Source organism: Canis lupus, chromosome 3, assembly GCF_048164855.1.
Source record: "Canis lupus baileyi chromosome 3, mCanLup2.hap1, whole genome shotgun sequence".
NCBI classification, from domain to species: Eukaryota; Metazoa; Chordata; class Mammalia; order Carnivora; family Canidae; genus Canis; species Canis lupus.
In genome coordinates, this window is record NC_132840.1 from 83,552,549 (window position 1) to 83,574,888 (window position 22,340).

At 34.7% G+C, this 22,340-nt stretch overlaps 1 protein-coding gene across 10 annotated transcripts in view; it reads right to left on the bottom strand.

The window, feature by feature from the left end:
- The window catches only part of ARHGAP32 (Rho GTPase activating protein 32), a 291,519-nt gene that overhangs the window by 41,729 nt on the left and 227,450 nt on the right, over positions 1 to 22,340 (bottom strand). Inside the window, exon 1 of one of the 10 annotated variants that reach the window (XM_072822695.1) lies at positions 17,182 to 17,596. The exons of the other annotated variants lie outside the window; for them this stretch is intronic. The gene's annotated coding sequence lies outside the window, so the exon portion shown is untranslated. Of the gene's footprint in view, positions 1 to 17,181; positions 17,597 to 22,340 lie in introns of those variants that run through there. 10 annotated transcript variants of the gene reach the window in all.

Sequence of the window (22,340 nt, forward strand, 5' to 3'; positions counted from 1 at the left end):
CAACAGGCTTACTGCAAAATAACCAATTACAAGTACACTTTATGTTCTGTGGAAAATTTTCGGCAGAAGTTTAGGCAACAGTTATTTTATAAATAATATCATAATTTTACACCTTCTTCACACCAACCTGTGATCTTACTTGATGCTACTGTCAGCAACTTAATGTATTTTAATCTGTGATCTATAAATCAAGCTTGGTAAGACAGCCACCTTCCCACTGCATACTCCATTGTATACCCAAGAATTCTACGGGATTATGACTGGGACCCAAGTTTTACTGTACTACATTGCTTTGGAAATTTTTATAGTAAGAAAGACCTAAAATGGTATAAATGTGGTTTGCTTTTCTTGTCAATTTCTAAAATATTTTACTTGGTGGTTAGAATTTTTAAAGTATTTACAATCTGGAAAGAAAAATGGAAAAAAGAAACAACTCCCTCTTTCCATTTTATAAAGAGGACAATCTCATTAAGATATAGAGCACAGGGGATCCCTGGCTGGCTCAGTGGTTTAGTGTCTGCCTTCGGCCCAGGGCATGGTCCTGGAGTCCCGGGATCGAGTCCCACATCAGGATCCCTGCATGGAGCCTGCTTCTCCCTCTGCCTGTGTCTCTGCCTCCCTTCCTCCCTCCCTCCCTCTCTCTCTCTCTGTGTTTGTCATGAATAAATAAAATCTTCTAAAAAAAATAAGATATAGAGCGCACCTGACAAACCAATGGCTCTATAAAACATATACACATATTAAAAAACATTAGATCTTCTATTAACACACTTGTATAGCATACTAAATATTTCACTTTAATTTACTTGTAGATAAAGGTGAGAAATAAGTAGAATATGCAGTAAAGTATTTCTACTGATGGATATATTTATAAAGACAACAGCAAAATAATTGAAAGCAAACAAATCTCCAGAAAAAAAAATGACTTCTGAAAAGTGCAAACTAAAGGAAAAATTACTCTAAAAGTCAATGCACAATAACTACCATAAACTCACAGATCAGTTGTGGGATAGAAGCCACATGGCCTCAATCTTCCTACTTGGTTTGCAAATGATTACTAGATGTCTTAGTGAATCCTACTATGTATAGATTCTTGAGTGAACCCAAATCTTTAATCCCCTGAACTGATGAAGCTTCCTGTAGGATGTCTGTGTACTGAGAGAACGTGTGGCCTGGGGACCCCAAGATGGCCATACATGGATTTCTATGGATCAAATCAGTCACTTGTCTTCCATGTCTTTCCATTTTGTGAGAAATACTATTTACAGACATAAGCATCTTTTCTATGAACTGTGTGAGGGTCTGGTTTGCCCATGTTTCCTGGAACATGAGACGCTCAGTGTTAAAACCACGAAATGTTAGGCATACTGGAACAATGTAGTCATCCTAGACCATACACAAATTAAATGGGAAATTTATTTTTTCTACATCTGTATTTAAAATTTACTTAGAATTGTCAGAGTATGATGCTATCTCTTCTGGCCCTGAAACGTTGGGTAAATCACAACTGCTCTTGTATCTTAGATTCCTTGCTGTGAATGCAAATGAGGCACTCTCCTATTTGCTAGCTAGGTATTTATAGCACACTTGGGTAACTTCAGAAGTATGTCACACATATTTCTATATTAAAAGTCACTGGATTTGTAGGAGTATTATTCTCCCCTAGTTGCTACAGATACTGTGTTATATATCTTTGTTAAAGAATGGCCATCAAACCATTTCTGTTCATCCTCACACATTTTCTACATAAACTTTAAAATAATTATGACAAGATTTATTAAAAATACAAGTGAGTTTGGTTTGTAATAATTTAACATATTTATATGTGATTTTATATATTATTAATATTACAGTGATATAATATGAAAGAATTTTAGTTACTATATTCAATATTACCATCTGGAAACAGAATGTGTCATCATTTTTCTAAACTTATCTCTCTCAGTAAAGTTTTCTAATTTTCTTTATGAAAAGCTATGTTCCACATATATCTCTGGTTAGGAATATTATTACATCATTTACATTATTTTGCTGGTCTTGTAGAATAATCCTTTTCTTCAATTATGGCTTTAATTTACTTTTTTTTTTTTAATTTACTTTTACTGGTATGCTAGAAAACAATTTCTTTATATATAGTTCAAATCTGATCACTTACCAAATTCTCAACAATTTTAAGAGGATTTTAGCTGGTCCTTTTGGATTTCATGGATAGTTAATTGCATCAAAGCAAATATGATAATTCTGTCCTTTGTCTGATAGGAATAAGTTGTTATTTCTGTTTTAGATTTTAATAACTGGCCAAAACTTCCAAGATACATGTTAATAGGAGGCATTTGTATGTTGATGACAAATTTGATAGAAGTATCTGTTGAATTTGACAACTGCATATGATGTATATGTGAAAGCATTCTTTTAGTCTCACATCTCCAAGAATGTTTCACAGGAATGGGAATTGAACTTTAAGTACTATTCATTCAGCAACAAAAATGCTTCTTAAGAACTATTCTAAGTTCTGAGATTATAGTGGGGAACAACTCAGGCAACTCCATGCTTTCAGAGAGCTTATTGAAGGGAGAAAGACAATGAACAGCTAAATAAAAGTACCAATATATCCAGCATTTATTTTATACTTAGTAAGTGCTAGCCACTGCACAAGTGTTTATGAACCGTTCATTTCTCCCGGAGCTCTCTCTATAAGGAAAATACTATTATTATTCCCTTTTTCAGATGAAGAAACTAAGGTACAGAGTGCTGAATAACATGTCTAAGGTCATACAACTAGGATTCAAAATCAGGTGGCCTGACTCAAAAACCCAAGCTCTAAGCTACTATGAGATACCGCCTAAATTGAGACAACCAGGTAATTTCAGATTGCTTTTAACTGCTCATTAGGAAACAGATGAAGTAATAATGGCAAGAGAAAAGAGACTACACTGGATGGGTGGTCAGGGAAACTGTGAAGTCACATCTGATTTGTAAGGCACTGAGTGTAGTGGGCGAGGAAGATGGTGGTATGAAATGAGGTTGAAGAAGTATGCAAAGCCCAGGTACTAGAGGCCATTGTTAAAAGTTTGGATTGTATGCAATGAAAACACACTGACGTTTAAACATTTTAGAAAGGTTACTTTAAAAAGAATCTGTGTGTTAGAAACCCAAATATGGAGGGGGGGTGGGGAATCCCTGGGTGGCTCAGAGGTTTGGCTCCTGCCTTTGGCCCAAGGCATGATCCTGGAGTCCCGGGATCAAGTCCCACATCAGGCTTCCTGCATGGAGCCTGCTTCTCCCTCTGTCTGTGTCTCTGCCATTCTCTTTCTCTCTGTCTCTCTCTGTGTGTCTCTCATGAATAAATAAATAAAATCTTTAAAAAAAAAAAAAAAAGAAACCCAAATATGCATTAAAGGGAATTGGTTAACTATGATATGTCTGCACAGAGAATTTATTTGAGAGAAAGAGACAGAGTGCATGTGCAAGTATACATGGTGGAGGGAGGGGCTGCAGAGGGAGAGGGAGAAGCAGACTTCCTGCTGGGCAGGGAGCTTAACTCCGGTTTGGGGCCCAGGGCTCAATCCCAGGACCCTGAGATCATAACCTGAGCCAAAGACAGACGCCAACCGACTGAACCACCCAGGCACCCTGAGTTTGGCTTGCTTTTTAAAGGAGGAGCTCTACCTACTGATATGAAATAATCTCCAAGATATATTAAGTCAAAAAAGAAGGTAGAGAACAGTATATTTAGTTTATATTTAGTTTAAGAAAGGGTAGGAAATGCATATTTCACACACATAAATTCACACAGATGCATGTATGTACCTAAGAGTTTGTTTTTGCAAAGAGAAACATTAGAAGGATAAAACAAATTAATAAAATGGGTAAAGAAAATGGGTGTAGAAAGTAAAACTGCTCTGAATATGCCTTTTTTATATAGTTTGATTCTTAAATTATGTTAGCATTCTTTCTACATACTCAAAAATAAAATTTAGAACATTAAAAAAGCAAATTCTAATTTTGAAAAGGGCTTGAAACAATGTATCTGAAACATCAACTTGGTAACACTGTCAACAGAGAGAGAATATTTTCTTTTCTTTTTTTTTTCAAAGAGAGAATATTTTAAATGATTTGTGAACAGTAAGCTGACCATGCTTGGTGGGATATATTCTAAGAACAAAAAATTACAAAGTAATATTTAATTTCATTCAACTGTTTTACTATTGGTAATAGTATTGGTAGTATAATTCTGAAACAATTTTATACATACTGTGGGACAAAACAAATATATTAATGGTGTTAGGAACCAAGGGTTTCAGTATGAGAGAAAGGAAATACATTAATAAAATCAAAGAAATCAAGGAAAACCCCAATCATGTTAACTTGAGTTGAAAATGTAAATATAAACTTAAAAAAAAAAAAAAATATATATATATATATATATATATATATATATATATATATTTCCTCTAAGCTCTAGCCAGTGAATAGGCTTAGAAACAATGATATTCCAGTTGCAAAGAACCTCTTAGGTCTCAGGTGGGGGTTTCTAATTATCACTCCTTAATAATAAAGCAAACCGGGCAGCCCCGGTGGCTCAGCAGTTTAGCGCCACATTCAGTCCAGGGTGTCGTCCTGGAGACCTGGGATCAAGTCCCATGTCGGGCTCCCTGCAATGGAGCCTGCTTCGCCCTCTGCTTGTGTCTCTGCCTCTCTCTCTCTCTGTGCCTCTATGAATAAATGAATAAAATCTTAAAAAAAATAATAAAGCAAACCAGGACTCCTTGGAGAAATGACTGCAGGCTGACAGCAGGAAAAGCACAAGGTGAGATGGGGAAACACCCACACCCAGAAGGAGCTTCGCCAAGACAACAGGTGCACAGATTCCCACTGGGCAGCTCTGGGACATAATGATGATTCAAACATCACAAGGAATGGCTGTAACTTATTGTAAAATATGGAGTAAATAAAAATCCATGGGTCCATAGTAACACTTCCCAGAAGAAAGGAAGGAAGGGAGTGACAATTTTCAGCACAAATGGAGCTGCAACATTTAAAAAAATGCATGAGTTGTTTGTCATACTGAACTGGACTCCCCACTAGTAGGGAAAAAACTAAATTTATTTTCTTCACATCAATTAGCAATATTATATCTGGAATGACTGGAGTTAATTCTAGATTAACCAAGAAATATACATGTTCACAATTCAGTGATAACTGTGTGGAAATAAATTATAATCATGATCCTCTAACCAAACTCCCATACACAATAAAATTACATTAGTCAGAGGGTAGCCTGTGTAGAACTGGACTTTCTAGGACACTAGGTAGCTCTGACTCCACTTTTGGTGTGCTAAGTTTGGCTCACAAACCAGGAAATTGGCCAACTTTTTCTGTTGGGGTAAAGACTATTCATGTTAATTTTTCCTAAATAGTGACATAAGACTCAATTAAGTAAGGGCTGTAATCGGAGACAAAATTAAGACCAGTGGAGACTGTCATTACCAACTCTGTGCTCTCACTTGGCCCATGAGGCTTCTGGAAAATTGTGCCAGCATATGTACAACCTGGCTTCTACTCTGTGTGGCTGGGTACCCTGCTTCTGTTACCCTTCCAAAAAACAGTAAGATAGGACACCTGGGTGGCTCAGAGGTTGAGCATCTGCCTCGGTTCAGGGCGTGATCCCAGGGTCCTGGGATCAAGTCCCCCATCCGGCTCCCCACAGGGAGCTTGCTTCTCCCTCGGCCTGTGTCTGTCTGTTTGTCTGTCTCTCTCTCTCTTAAGATTTTATTTATTTATTCATGAGAGACACAGATTGAGAGAGAGGCAGAGACACAGGCTGAAGGAAAAGCAGGTTCCATGCAGGGATCCTGACGTGAGACTCAATCCCTGGTCTCCAGGATCACGCCCTGGGCTGAAGGCAGCGCTAAACTACTGAGCCACCCGGGCTGCCTGCTCTCTCTCTCTCTCTCTCTCTCTCTTATGAATAAATAGACGAAATCTTAAAAAAAAAAAAAAAAAAACCCAACAATAAGATAAGTTGGGAACTTTAAATCCAAACTTGTAATGAGACTGGGAGGGGTGGGTGTGGTCTCCAGCTACTAACCCATATCCCAATCTGAGACACCAAAATAACTAATGTTCATAAACGACAACTAGACATACAGCTTTAAATGACTTCTAAGTCTTCAAAGTAAGATTAAACTATGTTCTATACAGTTTTAGCGTTGCTGTTATTGTTGTTCATCTAATTGGCATTCTAATCCACTCCAGTAGAGACAGTTGTGGTAAAAGGCTCAGGCATCCATAATTCACCAGTTATCCATCTAGATAGACAAATTTCATTGTATTGGAAATTTAAACTAATAAAAATATTCAATTTAGTTATACTCAAGTTTGAAGATCTAACAATATTTCCAAATATAAATGTATCTTCATATTAATCTGTTCTTTATATTTTTCCCATTTCTTAGACAATAAAATGGCCAGGAAAAGCTTATTTTTATGGACACTGACACTGTCTCCCACCCATTGCTTTGTAACAAACCAGAAAACTAAGTTAGTAAATCTATCTTTTGAGGAATAGAAGTATGGAATACTGTCAAGTTATATCAGAAGACTTCTATTGAGGAAGGTAGAGTGGAGGTTTGGGTTTAGACGGTTACGTGCTTATAAACTCAGTTTAACAAAGGAACATTGCATGGCGTGGTAAGGGTGTCAGGGTTAAGGTCCACCAAATATGCTGGATTAGAGAAACAAAGATGATAACAATGACATTTCAACAGATAAAATAGATCAAAAGTAAAACGAAAACAATACTTAGACAAAAGCAAATCATACCAGTTTATATCCAAATTCCCTGTTCTGGAGTTAAAATGCAACATGGGCCACAATGCTAACTTCTTCCATGTTACTTACACGTGACAGATTTTACATCTGTGCTTTTTTTTTTTTTTAAACCAGAGACAAACCCGACCAGACCAGTCTTTCCAGTAGTTAAAAGCTTTAGCAGCATGACACACAACATAATATCTCCAAGGTAAATCTTTATGATACCAATAACCAGTTTACAGGGTACACTAAAAGTATACAGTTCAGTGAGCCAAAGTGAACCTTGACATGGAGACATGGGGCACCAGGTGTTGCTAATTACACAATATAATATTGCTCCAGCAAAACCAAAGAATTATTACTTTCTCAACACTTCACTGAAACGAGAGTTCTCTAAACGGGGTCTCAGAAATATTCCAGGCTGATTTGAAAGCTAAGCCTGGATTAATTTCTCAGAAATTAAATTATAAGATGATTTGTGCTAGATAATGACCTCAGTATTAAGTTTATTTGATCATAAGCACTGAGTTCTAAGATCTGTAATAAATTCATAAAGTCAAGCAGACAAATGAAAAGGTAGAGGTGGGATGCATAATACCTGAGGAGACTATCATTATTAAACCTCAGGTATAATAAAGTATGAGTATAATATTTAGCATATCCAATGGATTTTTATGATTGTGCATAATATCCTTCTTTGCTTGAAGTTTTCAAATACATATGAGATGCCATTTGGCAGAAATTTAACAGGGGTATAGAAATATAGGCAACTGGACTACATGATATTTAAGGATCTCATAATTTATCTAATTCTAAGTCTGTTGCAAACTTTGAAATATATTGTTATATAAATATGAAAATACTTGAGTTTAAAAACAAAATTCCATAAACTTGCTTTTATTTAAGGCTGAAAAATGTATCTATTCATATCAATAAACATGGAGAAAGGGTTTTCCTCTAAGCAATGTCAAATTGACTTTCTGTGATGATATACATGGACTACTCAGTTTCAAAACTTCTGTTCTTCAACAGTATCTTTAAAATGAATTTTAAAAAAAGAAAGAAAAAACTGTTGAAAGGGAAAAAAAAAAGCCTATCATAGAATGCTTAGTTTTACCCTCATTATTATTCAAAAGCCTAATGGTCTAAAATTTGCTTAGACTATTTTCAAGCCAAACTAATTGGAAAACATGACCAGAAGACTAGGCCTGGGGTCAGGATTAGTCCTGAGTAACCAAGAGCTAAGGAACTGTTAGAAGTATTAGTGGATATCTTTACTTTAAAAAATATTTTGATTATACAGAAAAGCTTAAGAGAATAATATGACAATGTCAATGTACACATCATCTAGCTTTTTCAGATCTTAACATTTAGCCACATTATTTCCTCATGTTTATTTTCCCCTTTTCTTAAGTTAAAAAAAAACAAGCACTACAAATATATTTGAACCCGGTTATCCCTCCAATCCTATACACACAGAACCTTTATCATGAATTCCGTATTATTACCATATATGTTTTTATACTTTACACATGTATGTAACCATAAAGAATATATACTATCATTTTAATGTTTTTAAAATCTGCAGAAATGGAATCATATTATATTAAACTTTCTCTAAAATTATATATTTTCAGGGATTCCTGGGTGGCTCAGCGGTTGAGCATCTGCCTTCAGCTCAGGGCGTGATCCTGGAGTCTCAGGATCAAGTCCCACATCGGGGTCCCTGCATGGAGCCTGCTTCTCCCTCTGCCTGTGTCTCTGTTTCCTTCTCTGTGTCTCTCGTGACTAAATAAATAAAATCTTAAAAAAATAAAATTATATTTTTTCAGAGTATATAATTGTGACTCAGTATATTCATTTTAACTACATTGTAGTACTCCCTGATAAATGTATACCACCACTTACCACCACTTAGACTTCTCCTCTCTTACTGTCATTGAGGGAGTTCCAAGTTTTTGTTATTAGCACCAATATTGTATTGAGCAATCTCCTAAGTGTGTCCCTGGGCACGTAGGAGGGGACTTCTCTGACTCTCAAGTTCAAACATGGGATCGTTAGGTTGTAGGGTATATTATTTTCCAATCATATTTCAACTTTGCTAAAATATTCCCTAAAATGATTTATCATATATATATTCTCATAGGATGTATTTTTAGGTTCCCAGTCTTCATTTCTCTATCCTATTTAGTTCTTTCAGGCTTTTTCATTTTTGCTAAACTGATTAGTATGAAATTTTCTTCCACTTTATGCATTTCTGTAATTGATATCAGGTTAGGCAATATTTCGTATGTTAATTGGCCATTCAGTTTTCCTCTTCAGTGAAATAACTGTTCATACAACTTTGCCCATTTTACCGTTTGGTTGTTGTCTTCTTACTGATGAGCAAGAATCCTTTATAGAATCTGGAAATGAATCCTTTGTTAATTATTCATGTTACAAACATCTTCTCCCAATCTGTCGCTTATTTCTTTTACTGTACAAATTTTAAAATGTCTTTAAGTATGATTTCCATACTTTCAGATACCTTTATAGAAAGGAAACCTTTAAGGTCAAAAACATATTTTCCTAGCTCCTCTAAATCTTTTTCACTTGTTTTGGTTTTTTTTGGACTTCTTTGTATGGTTAGAGTGAGGGTGAGATATAATATTATTTTTTCCTTTCTGCATAACTAGTGATTTCATCATCTTCTACTGAATACTCATTTGTCCACTAACTTTTAAGATTGATTCTTAAATGAAAGATATGTATGGTTTATGAGGAGTCTGAGTTCTCTCAATTTTGTCAGTCTCTCTCTCTCTCTCTCTCCATTTATCCCTCACTTTCTTAAGCTCCAGCACTTTATAAGTCTTAATATCTATAAATGAGGACTCCCCTCTTATTCTTTAAAATCGCCTTTATATTTTAGATTTTTACTCTTTTGTATGAATTTTAGAATCAGCCTGCCAAATTAAAGGGGGAAAAAATTGGAGAGAATCTGATTAAGGCCTCGCTGAATTATAGACTATTTTGTATGAGAATTGGCTTATGATATTGAGCCTTTCTGTCCACAAACACAGTAAATCTCTCCACTTACTTAAGATTGATTTTTCACGTCCTTCAGTAAATTTTTCTAATCTTTTCCCATAAAAGTCTTATGTACTTTTGTTACAGTTATTCTCAGGAACTTTATGATTTTTGCTGATGTAAATGGTATTGTTTTCTAAATTATATTTTCTAATTGTCACTGGCATACAAAAATGCAATTAGTGGGCTCTAGGACTGCTGCTCCCTTCCAATCATGCCCCTGCAACTTCTAGCTGTATGTCTGTGGACAAAGTATATAATTCTCAGCCCTTCATTTTCCTCATCTAGGAAAAAGTTAAAAATCTAACTACCTAACAGAATTGTGAGGTTGTGAGTATTAAGTCAGAGTATAAGGCACTTAGTGCTAGACAGGAAAAACTCAATTACGTCGGGTCTTCCGGACGCCTAAGAGGCTCAGTGGTTGAGCATCTGCCTTCAGCTCAGGTTGTGATCCCGGGGTCCTGGGATCGAGTCTCACATCGAGCTCCCTTCACGGAGCCTGCTTCTCCCTCTGCTTATGTCTCTGCCTCTTTCTGTGTCTCTCATGAATAAATAAGTAAAATCTTGAAAAAAATAAATGCTGGTTCTTGGTCACCAAAGAGTTTTTGTTTAGTAACCATGCTTAATTCTGTTCTTCCAACAATTTGACTGTATGTAGGTTCTTCTAGGTTTGTAGATAATCATCAGCAAAGATTTGCTGATTTGCTTCTTCCTTTCCAATCCTTTCACTGCTTCTTTAATATCACTAAATCTCCAATGAACAATTATTTTACTCTTGATTTTTAAATAGGTTGTTTCTTAAGTCTCATCATTATGAACAAAATTTTCCTGGCATTTTTGGATGGAAATCTTAACTATATTAAAGAAATTCCCTATTCTTAATTGCTAAGATAAATAAAATGAACTGTTGACCTTTGTTGGATGATTTCTTTGCATCTACTAAGATAATTTAGTTTATCTTGTGTAAGTTTGAGGATGGCAAACAAAATTTATACCCACTTTTAAAAGTCTTGCTGTTTTACTTCTATAGTAAGTTCCCTTTATTCCTACTTCTGTATGCTTTGTAAGGATGTAAATGAGTGCAAGAGACTTGAGAAGAAAATGGCAAATAAAAGAAAATAAAGTCTTAAGCCAAAATTCCATCTCAGAAACTTTAATAAACAACAGAGTACTGTAAACATATTAGAAGTGACTCTCAGTAAAGGAACCCAAACAAAATAATTCTATAGGGTACAAGTGTAGACAAATAATTCTAAAAATGGAAAAACTGCTATAGGTTGCTGATACCTTAAATAGCAGCAAACATTATGGCATAGATTTAGATTTGCAGTCAGTCTTAAGAGCTGAAGTGAACTATGTTACTTTAGTATTTTCACATTTATTAGTAGGGATATTGACAAGAGATACAAAAATTAACTTATTTTTAGTATACACTGTCATATGTCCTGAAAGGATCTTTGGGCAACCAAGAAACAGTTTTGGAACCAGTTTAGTAAAAACTCATGCCAGGGAAAATGTGATGTAATTCTTATTTAGTTTATTGCTTTGAGGATCAATTAAATTAGTCCAAACTGACCAACAAAGTCTTTACTTGAAATCAAACTCAGAAACTAAGCTGTAATTCCCTAGAATAATTCTACAAACCTTTTAAAGAAATATTTCTAGATAGTTGAGCAAGATTCTAACATGACTCAAATGTAAGTCACAAAATAAACAACTAAAAACACTTTTTTCCAGTACTATAGAACCTTTGTAATTTTCCTTCTGCATAATATAAAGAAGTTTAACATTTTAGGATGAATAATAACATAAAGGAAGTTCTTTAAGTCAGTAATGAAAATATACATAAATAATTCTGATGATTTTTTTTGATCTTGCAAAAAAACATCCTCCAAATCAGAGTAAAGGAGTTTCTGTATGTCGAACTTAAGAGTAAGTTTTTACTTGATGAAATAGAACATATCCAAGAAATTCTGTCCAATTTCTATTTCTATCTCTGAAAATCTTCTGGTCTATATGTTAGATCTCCCTCAACCTGGCTCTATCCATGGCCTATTTCAACCCCAGTGATGAAAAAGATACACTGAATCCTAAACCAGCTATTTAAATAAAATGCAAGACAATCTAAACATAGTAATATCTATGATACAGTAATATCATAGCAATAATTATAGTATAGCTAATATACATTGAGTGTTTATGCCAGTGCTTTACATGTGTTAACCAATCTAAACTCAGCTTCTGTTAGCATCACACTCTAAATGATTTATACTCAAAATATAAACCAGTATCTGATCACTAGAATTTTCTTCTTAAAAGGCATAAGAACATGGGGTGCCTTCGTGGTTCAGTTGGTTAAGTGTCTGCCTTTGGCTCAGGTCCTGATCCAGGGTCCTGGGATGGAGCCCCACATGGGGTTCCCTGCTCAGCGGGGAGCATGCTTCTCCCTCTCCCTCTGTTCCTACTCCCTGCCCCACTCATGTTCTCTCTTTCACTCTGCTCTTTCTCTCACTCTCTCAAAAAAAAAAAAAAAAAGTCACAAGAAAAAAGTATATTAAATAAAATCTAATCTCCCATTACATTTGCCGTGATGACTTTTAAATGTGATAAAGATTATCAGAATAATGACTCTTTTCTACTTTCCTCTCTTCTATGAATCCAGCTCTAATTAACAAGATGACCTAAGATCAATATTTCAATTCCCCTTCTTTAGTTTATTAGGTGGTATCCTATACTATTTAAACATATGGTTTTTGTATGTGGTAAAAATATTCAGTTAAACATAAAATGTTAGCAACTCTATTTGAAGATTTACAAATACATACTTGAACCAATAGCCTAGTAACTAAAAGCATTTATGCCTTTCCAATAATAGAACAAATAGTCCAGTGAAGGTTGTCTATCCAATCATACCTATTATTATCCAAGCATGAGCAGGTGAAAACATACCGAACTAAGAATGTGGAGCTCGGTTGTTAGTCCTGATTCTGCCAATAACTTGCTGTAGGATTTTAGATAAGATAATTAACCAGTCTAGATGTCAGTTTAATAATATGATAAATGAAAAGTTTACCCAGGCAATTTATGAATTTGAAATTTCCTGAAAATACCTGAGAAATCATTAAATACTCTGACAAAATTAAACATTAGAATGCCACAGAAAGCTCTAAAGTGTGTGGAAAATGACTTTACTGTAGGAAAAATCATCAGAATGAAAAAAAAGGACATCATTTAAAACTACATTGAAGAGCTATGTAAAAATATAATTTGGGCCTTCTAAAACATCCTAGAAAAAGCTGGTCTAAAAATTTGAGATAGAAAGATCACTATTAATAATGTTACTGTTTTATGCACAGTATATTAGGCTTAACACTTGTTAAGTAAAAATAATTTTAACTAAGTTATTTTATTTTTCTCCACAAAAATTTAAAATAGTAGTAATGAGTTCTTACATAACTAATTTATACAACATGCTTATATAACTATTTCCAGAACTTGATGCATCATTCTACTATCGTAAATTGTTAAAGGCATTCACAATTGTTGATTATATCATATGACATACTAGTATTTCTTTGATTTGCTAGCAAACCCTTGGTAAACAGTACAGTGGCCGCTTATAGTATGTTTTGACTAGAAAATGTCATATATTTTATATAGATTTTATATATTTTATTAAGATATATTTTATAAAGATTAATTTTTGAATTAGGTGTCCAGAATTTACTGCAATGATAGAAAAAATGTAAATATTATCTGTAGGTTCTGAAAACTTATTTCTATCATATTTGTCCTCAAAACTCAAAACCCTTACTGTCTCCCTAGGAAATACTTCTCATTTTTAAAGTAGGAATACAGCAGTTATATATTTTATAAAGATTAATTTTTGAATTAGGTGTCCAGAATTTACTGCAATGATAGAAAAAATGTAAATATTATCTGTAGGTTCTGAAAACTTATTTCTATCATATTTGTCCTCAAAACTCAAAACCCTTACTGTCTCCCTAGGAAATACTTCTCATTTTTAAAGTAGGAATACAGCAGTTTCAGCCTTGAATTTCATACCTCTCTCTCCGTCCACCACCAAAAGTAGATATCCAGGAAAATCTTTAGCTAAATTTGAGTATTAAATCTTAATAATCTGTTGAAATTGTTGTGAAACAAGAAAGTACAGAATCACTTTTGATCAATGCATCATAAACATTCACTTTGGAGGTTAAGAGAAAAAACACAGTTCTCTAACTGATGTGTGTAACAGCTGCAAGAACTACACCACAGAGCAAGTATCTGAGCCCAGCTCAGGGATGAGGTTCTGGAATGTGGACAACTCTCCCTAACAGTTTTGATATCTATCTGTACATTCCAATCTCAAAGGGAGGAAACCAGGTATTTGAGAAATGTCATGTACAATGCTACATTAAAAATAGCATTGACAGTAATGGCTCTTGATTGAAAAACTGGAAAGCTACTAACAGTTACATAAGTCAAGTATGCTTCCATTTACTTATGAGAGAGAAGAGGCATTTCAAAAGGCATTACTCTCTGGAATGCAGATGGATGACGCTAAGGCATCCAGAAGATAAATCTATAGTAAAGTTTAGAGAAGAATCTTTCAGACACAGAAAAGATAAGAACAGTTCATTTGGAAAAAGAGAAGTAGAAACAAGCAACAAATTGCTTCTTCAGAATATCCAGCACAACTCTCAGGCCAATGGCATGCCTGTGGTTAAGAAAAATATTTGAGTATCTGAATAAAAATGTATCTCTTTTTCAGAGTTAAGAATGAAACCAAAGCAACATCTGGTTGTTGCTTTTCCTAGAGGAGTACACAAACAGATATAAATTAGAAAGGGCATGGTATGTTAAATCCTTATAAACCACAGTTCCCTTGGGAAAATGGTCATCAGGTTAAGATAAGAAACTCTCATTATTTATGTTGAACATTTACTTTTCCAGGAGCTATAAATTTCAGTAATATCAGAGAAGGCTCAAATTCAGCTTATCTGATTTTAGGGTGATATAAATAAGCTATACGTTCTTCTTGCTAAAATTGATAGAATCTTATTTTAAAATCTAAATTACAAATTAAAATAAATGTGACTTGTTCTATTCCCCAAGTCTGTATAAAAAAGCAAAAAAAATTTTTTAACTTGGTGACTTTACCACCTCAGTTATTATATAAAAGACTCTGACTAATTGCATTTCTAAATACAGAACAAAAAGATTTGCATTTTAGCAGAGAAGAGTAGGAGGAAACATGAGGTAGATATAAATTCCTGACACTAAAGGATTCTAACACAGGAATGGGATATAATATACCGATTATAGAAGTATCTCTAATAAGGATTTCAAAAACCAAGATTTTTTTTTTTCCAGGATGAACTACTACCATTTGATATGAAGCTTTAAAACTATTTCAGGAAGACATTTATCCATATATTCTCTCTTATAAAAATTAAACTAACTACATATTCTTAGTAATTCAGTAACATCAAAGTAAGAAGACTTTCAAAAATCCTACGTGAAGTTCTAGAAATCTGAAAATTGAGAAATCTTAATGTGAAACCTCTTTTCTTGAAATTAATTTTTTTAGATTCAAAACAGATTAAATGTAGATTAAAGTATAATCATATTCACTTTGATGTCATATAATCCTCTGCACTTTATTAAGCTACAAAGTTTGATGTGGAACACTGATACGATCATAGGTCATTTTTTGTTTGTTTTTGTGGGTTGGGGTTTTTTGTTTTTTGGGGATTTTTTTGGCAGGAGCTGCAGGCGAAAGTTTCTATATTTGGAAAGCACGGAACTGATAATGAGGACTCCTTATTTAAAGGCAAAAGTCAGAAGCCTGCCCTACATAAAAAAGGACCATTAGCGTGGAGAATAAGTTACGGATTTGGGAGTCAGACAGACTTGAGGACTTGAACCGACTCTCTGACCACTTCCCAATTTGCAAGCTCTTGAGCATATTACCTATTTAAGTCTCAATTCCCACAAATACACAATGAGAATGACAATAATAACACCAATCAGTCAGGGTTACTATAATACTTATGTGAAATTATATATACCAAGACACTTACCTTGAGTAAGTGTCAATAAGCAGGAGTTATTTTAACTACTATAAGTTCTCTTTACCTTTGGTCTAAAAATCTTTAGAGTCCTCCACAGCACCGGGCTACCAGAACCTGAGTCAGCTTTCCAAACCAGGCTCAATCAAATCTGGTTGTACCTCCCAGATTCAGAGCTAAGACCACTAAGGAAGGATGCACACAAACATGGGATCGCTCTCTAGACCTTCTTCCTATAATCATCTTAAATGTAAACTAACCTGAGAAACTAGATTTCTGCTCTCTTCTACTGAATATCATATAGTACTACCTGATATTTAAAAAAAAAAAACAAGTTATAGTATCAAACCATTATCCTATGAGCAACAGGTGCTTTTTAAAAAACTGACAATGAGAAATTCAGAGCTATAAATTCTGAATTTCTACCATTTATGGTTTTAAAAAATTAAAATACTGATGTCATTAAATTGGTAGTGGAACATTCCTGAAAAATGTGCAGCTGCTTAAAAGGGCTGATCTGTGTGATACAGAGAAAATTCCAGTTTCCATGCTATCTTAATGAAAAGCATTTATCACCAAAGTCTAAGGAAACACCATAAATATGGTGCTAAAAAAAAAATCTGCAACAGAAAAAAGTTAATACACATATTTTATGGACAGAGATGGTTCTCCTTATTAATACCAATGAGGAAAAACGATACACGGTATTTGAAGTCAAAAGGCAGGAGAGTTACTTCCTTATGCTAATTTGAACAGCCTTTTCATACGGTCTGCTAAATTCTTTTTAGCAAATCAGTTCAGATATTTGCTGCCTATTTTCCACTAATCAACAATTGAAATATTCTTAACCCACCAGGAAAGATTTTTTTAATATACTGCTTGTTTATGATACAAAGGTATGGTGTTTTAATCATGAAGTCTAGAAAAACATTAAGAAATAAGCTGATTTGAAATAGAAAAATGAGTATTTCCTGAAACTGGCTGGGAAAGTAAGATAAATTGCCCAATACCTATGTGGTACAATCTACTTCAAAAAATGATCACCTCTCTACCAAGATGACAAATACTAAAGCTCAATTATTCAATTTCTGAATAATTAAATAACAAACCATCCACCTAAAAGCAACCAAGGAAACATGTGCCCAAATAAAATGTAAAAATAGACTCAGCGAGATATTCTGAATGTTGCTGGGGACAAACATTTGAATAACTAATAGATCCTTACCTCCTTCTGGCTGTGGCACAGGGTTTAGGATCAATACTTAAAATTATTCCCACTGCCTGTACTTAGCAGTGGGTCGGACAGGACACAACAGCTCTGCGTTCCGGGCAACAGCATGCAGAATGAATCACAGTCACGCAGCTCAGACCTTATCCACCGCAGGGTAACTCCGAGTCAGGTCTCCACGGCAACTTTGGGCTCTGGCTCCGTGTCCAGGCACCACCTTTCTGCAGTTTTCTTTGCCGGGTTTGGTCCCTACCAAGGCAAGCCGGCTTGTGTGTGGGCACGAGGCTCGCCTTCAGGAGCTTACTCCTTCCTCTCTGAGCACCTACTGCTTCTGCAGCACCACAGCAACGGCCCAGCCCAAACTCACACCCGCAGAACAGGCTTCGCCAGTATAGCTCCACCCATCCACCTCACACAGGTGAGTAGTCCTGCTCAACAAACACCAGTAGGAAACTGGCATTGACTGTGCTTGTGATCTTTCAGAAAGTTACTTATCCTTTGGTTGTTTGTATTTGCTATCTAGAGGGGAGACAGTGTATCCAATAAAAATGAAGCCTCTTAGGCCCAAATGAAATAAGAAAAGTAATTGATCAAGCAGGAAGTATTGCCAGGAAAAGGCTGAATCACTCAACTAGCAGCAACCTGTGATTGTTATTCCACTAACAGGTAGAAAAGCAAAAAAGTATCAGTTTACACTGCCTGTGTGTGAACAATTCTGAAACAACAATCTGGTAAGCATCTATTAGGAGAAATAAAGAAGGGCTTTTCAGAATTGAAAAATCTAGAATTAAATTTTCCTGAGTGTGACCTCCTCCTTTATATGTGACCCAAGGGTTCCAATTGTAATGCTCCTTATGTAAGTATTCAAGAGATTTGATATTCAAACTAAGTAACAGTATTATACTGTGTTTACCTACTTAAAATTATTTGAAGAAATAAGTTAATTGTAAGAGACTAACATATTTTCTGTTACAAATGACTTTACTAATATCAATGTAAATCCACGGTCAGATATTTGCCCTTAATAAACAAAATAATGCTAGACACAATTCTAAGTATTTTACAGTTAGTCTTCACTAGAACCTTATGAAGCTCATTCTAATATTGTTCCCATCTTGGAGATGAGGACATCAAGGTAGAGGGCTTAAGGTCACACAAGTAGGAACTGTCAGGTTCAAGATACCCAGAGTATCCACCAGGCACCACGCCAAAATCTTCTGCTATTGATCTAATTTATTATCTTCTTCCTTTCTGACCATAGCTCTGAATATAAAATTGTTGATAAGTGGAAGGCCACAGTAAGAGAAACAATGAATTAATATAATTTTAAAATAGTGAAAAACGATGGAGAATTCCAATATGTGGCAGGAACAGAACATGTTAATTTTTACCAGTGGAACAGCTGTGGATTTATGGCTTTTGTTGAATAGGAAATGAAGTTTTTAAAGTTTATTCAGAGTGGAGAAGGCAAAGCCTCCCTTTAAAAAAAAAAATTGAGACTAAAAAACAGCCTTCTTCCCACCCTTTCCTTGGTTACTACTAAAAACAACAAGCGGCGGATGGCAAGGGAAAGAGAACAGGAAAGCAAAGGAAGGAAAGAAAAAAAGGGGGAGGGGAGACACATGCTGTAGAAAAGCCATCTGGGGACACACAGTACAACTCCTCTGCCCCTTGTGTTACCTAACTTCTAAGCACGGATAGGAATAAATAAATTCTCCAAGAGTTTGACAGAGTGCAGGAGAATTCCATAATTAATAACAGTAACTTTCTCCTGAAACCCAAAAGGAGTTTCTACAGTGCATAAAAATACACGTAGGAAAATGAGAGTATGCAAAAACTGCTGAGTGTGGAGTAAGGTCCATAATCTTGTTCACTGCAATGTGACAACATCAATTTCCTGGTTTGGATAATGTGCTATATGTTATATAAGATGTTAAAACTGGGAGAAGCCTTGTGCAAATCCACATATGTTCTCATTTACTCCTATTATAATAAAAGCTAAACATATTAAATACATATTTGTTTTGAGAGAGAAAACAATAAACTCTATATTCAATGTTTGAGAGCAGGGCAAATTCTGGATTTTGAGTTAATTAATTGCGGTTAATTTAATCGAGATTAAATGAGTTAATCTATGTCTTGGTACAGTACCTGGCACACAGTAAGAGCTACATAAGTGTTGGCCACAGTTAGCATAAGATGTCAGAGGATGTCAGTAAATCCCAGTTGTGAAACCACAGGCAAGCTGTCTGACCCCCCTCAGGCTCAGCAGCTCCATTTGTTAACATAAGGTGTGGATGGGGATAGAAATGTATCTCCTCTCCCCAATACCTCACAGGATTGTGTCAAGATTCAAATTCCAATTTACATAATGGAAATACAAATATCCATACCCTCTAAGGCATTTTACAGATATGTGCTAGTATGACTCTTCTACCTTTTTTTTCCCTGATACAGAGTATGAAAATATTATATTTTGTTGCTTGCAATGTATTCAGAAAGAAAACTTCCCAGGGCCTTCTAGCATTTTGTACTCTCTTGCATCAATGCCTCCTAGGGTACCGATTCTAATATCTGATTCTTGAAGGATTAGCCTCCAGAATATGAGCATATGCTCAATACAACACTGCGCATAAGTAAAAACCTACACTTACTTTACTTGATATAAAATGTCTGGTCACTTCATAATAAAGTGACATGTTAACGAAACACGGTTACAGAAGAGCAAAGTGCTAGAAACTCAAAGAAAGAAAACAGAAGCAATCCAGGAGCAAATAAACGAAAATAAAGGGGAAAAAAATCTAGAATTAGGCAAAATTGGTAAAAAATAAAAAATAAAAAATTAGTAAAACAACAAAGGAAGCAACACACTAGAGGACCAGGTCCCTAAAAGAAAACAACACAAAAAAAAAAATTTATTTCAAAATTATATTACAAATTTGGGCTAATTTGTTACCTTATAAACTACTTCTTAATATAAGCATTTCATCAGTATTACATCTAATTACTAAATCTTTTCCCCAAATGAAAGCCTCAGCTACTTCTATGTAGCTGTCACCAATAAAAGACAAAAATTTATAACACAAACTTTATTCAAGTGACCCCATCCAAAGAGGCTCCCTCCCCCACCAGATCCCATGAGATTCTGTAACTCATTTAATGTAATTCATTTCTCTCTCTACTATACTGTGACATGCTGACAGATCTTACCAACAAATAATATATTAATTTCATATCTACAGAAACTAAATCTAAATCCAGTGGTGACACTGGAACTTAAAATAATATATCAGCAGATAAACATATATCAATACATAATACAGCTGACATTTATTAAATATCCAGGGGCTTTAAAGCCTTATCCCTAATCTTCAAAGGAATCTTGCCTCACTTTTTAGGTAAGGTAATTAAATGTCAGAGAAACCAAATGATGTGCACCCACCCACAGTAAAGTGTGGCACGAGGATTAAAACTTAAGGTTGGAGCCTATGCTCTTGTTTCTTCAAATGTGCTGCTTTTCACACATAAACATAAATTGAATAAAATGTCAAAGTTAAAGCTATTGTCAAAACATATCTATTTTATGGAGTGGTTGCACTGAGAAGGATGGCGTTAAGGGGAAATACAATAATATTTTCATATTTCATAAAGTAACACATGTTTACTATAAAGGAGTTAAAAAATAGAGAAGTAAACAGAGAAAAAATGAAATGTCTCTTGCTATCGCCATAATCTCATTGCCCTTTCAAATCAGGCTTGTGTCCTTCTAGATCCTCTTCTATGAAATTACAGTGGGGCTATACTATGCTGTGATTTGATTTTTCATTTAATAATACATCACAGAAAAAAATTCCATACACCTCTACCTCTGTTTTTGATAGCTGCAGAGTATTTCACAGTATGGAAATGCCAAATCTATTTTGAAAATGTTATTTACAACATTTGAATAATAAAGCAATACTGCAAAGAACATTCATCTGGATGGGAGGTATACTTAAAAGATGCAAAGTGACCAATTCAAAAATGACAAAAGGACTTCAAAAGGCATTTCTCTACAAATGGCCAATAAGCACATAAAAAGATGCTCAACATTATTACCTTCTTGTATAATCACCACCAGGATCAACAAAACATTAGCAGTACTCTAGAATCATCTCTCCTACCTATCCCAATCATCTATCCCCTTCCTCCATTCTGACTTCTAACACTACAGAATGGCCCTGAGCTCTATGATTCTGAACTCTCTCTTCATGTGGAATTATACAGCATATGTATGTATGTACAGCAGGCTTCAACATGTATTCAACTCAACATTTATTTTTGTGAAATTCATCCGTATTATTGCATATAACCATAATTCATTTCATTTTCATTGGTATAGAAGAATCCATTCAATGAACATGTCTTCATTTATCCATTCCATTATAGATATACCTTTGAGTTTTTCAAGTTTTTTGAGAATTAGGACTAAAGTTGCTATAAACATTCTATATATAGCTAAGAGTGAAACTGCTGCATCACATGGAGTGTGTCAAATTCAGTATATAATGCCAAACAATGATTGTCCCACATTACACTCCTACCAGCAGTGTGTGAGAATTCCTACTGATGTATATATCCTTGCCAACCTTTGGTATTGTTATTCTTATATTTTAACCATCCTGGTGGGTATGCATTAAAGAGTGCAAGATTTTAATTTGCATTTCCCTAAAGACTAATGATGTTGACCTTCTTGTCATATGCCTACTAAAGTACCTGTTCAAGTTTTTACTCAATTAAACAAATCAGTTTATTAGTCTATTTCATATTGACTCTTTGCATACTTGTGTTATGTGACCTTTGTCAAATATCTTTCTCATTTTGTGACTTGCCCTCTTCATATCTTAATAAGGGCATTAGGATGAAGTTCTGAACTTTAATTAAGTTTAATTATTAAGCTTTTCAGTTATGATTACTGCTTAGGTCTACCTCAAGATCATGAAAACAGGTCAGGAAGATATTCTACTATATATTATCTTCTAAAAGTTTTATTGTTTTACCTCTCACATATAGATCTGTAATTCTCCTGGAAATGATTTGGTATACCAAATTAAATAAGAATCATAAATATATAAAACTCAAGGTAACCTAGCACCATTTATTGAAATGACTATCCT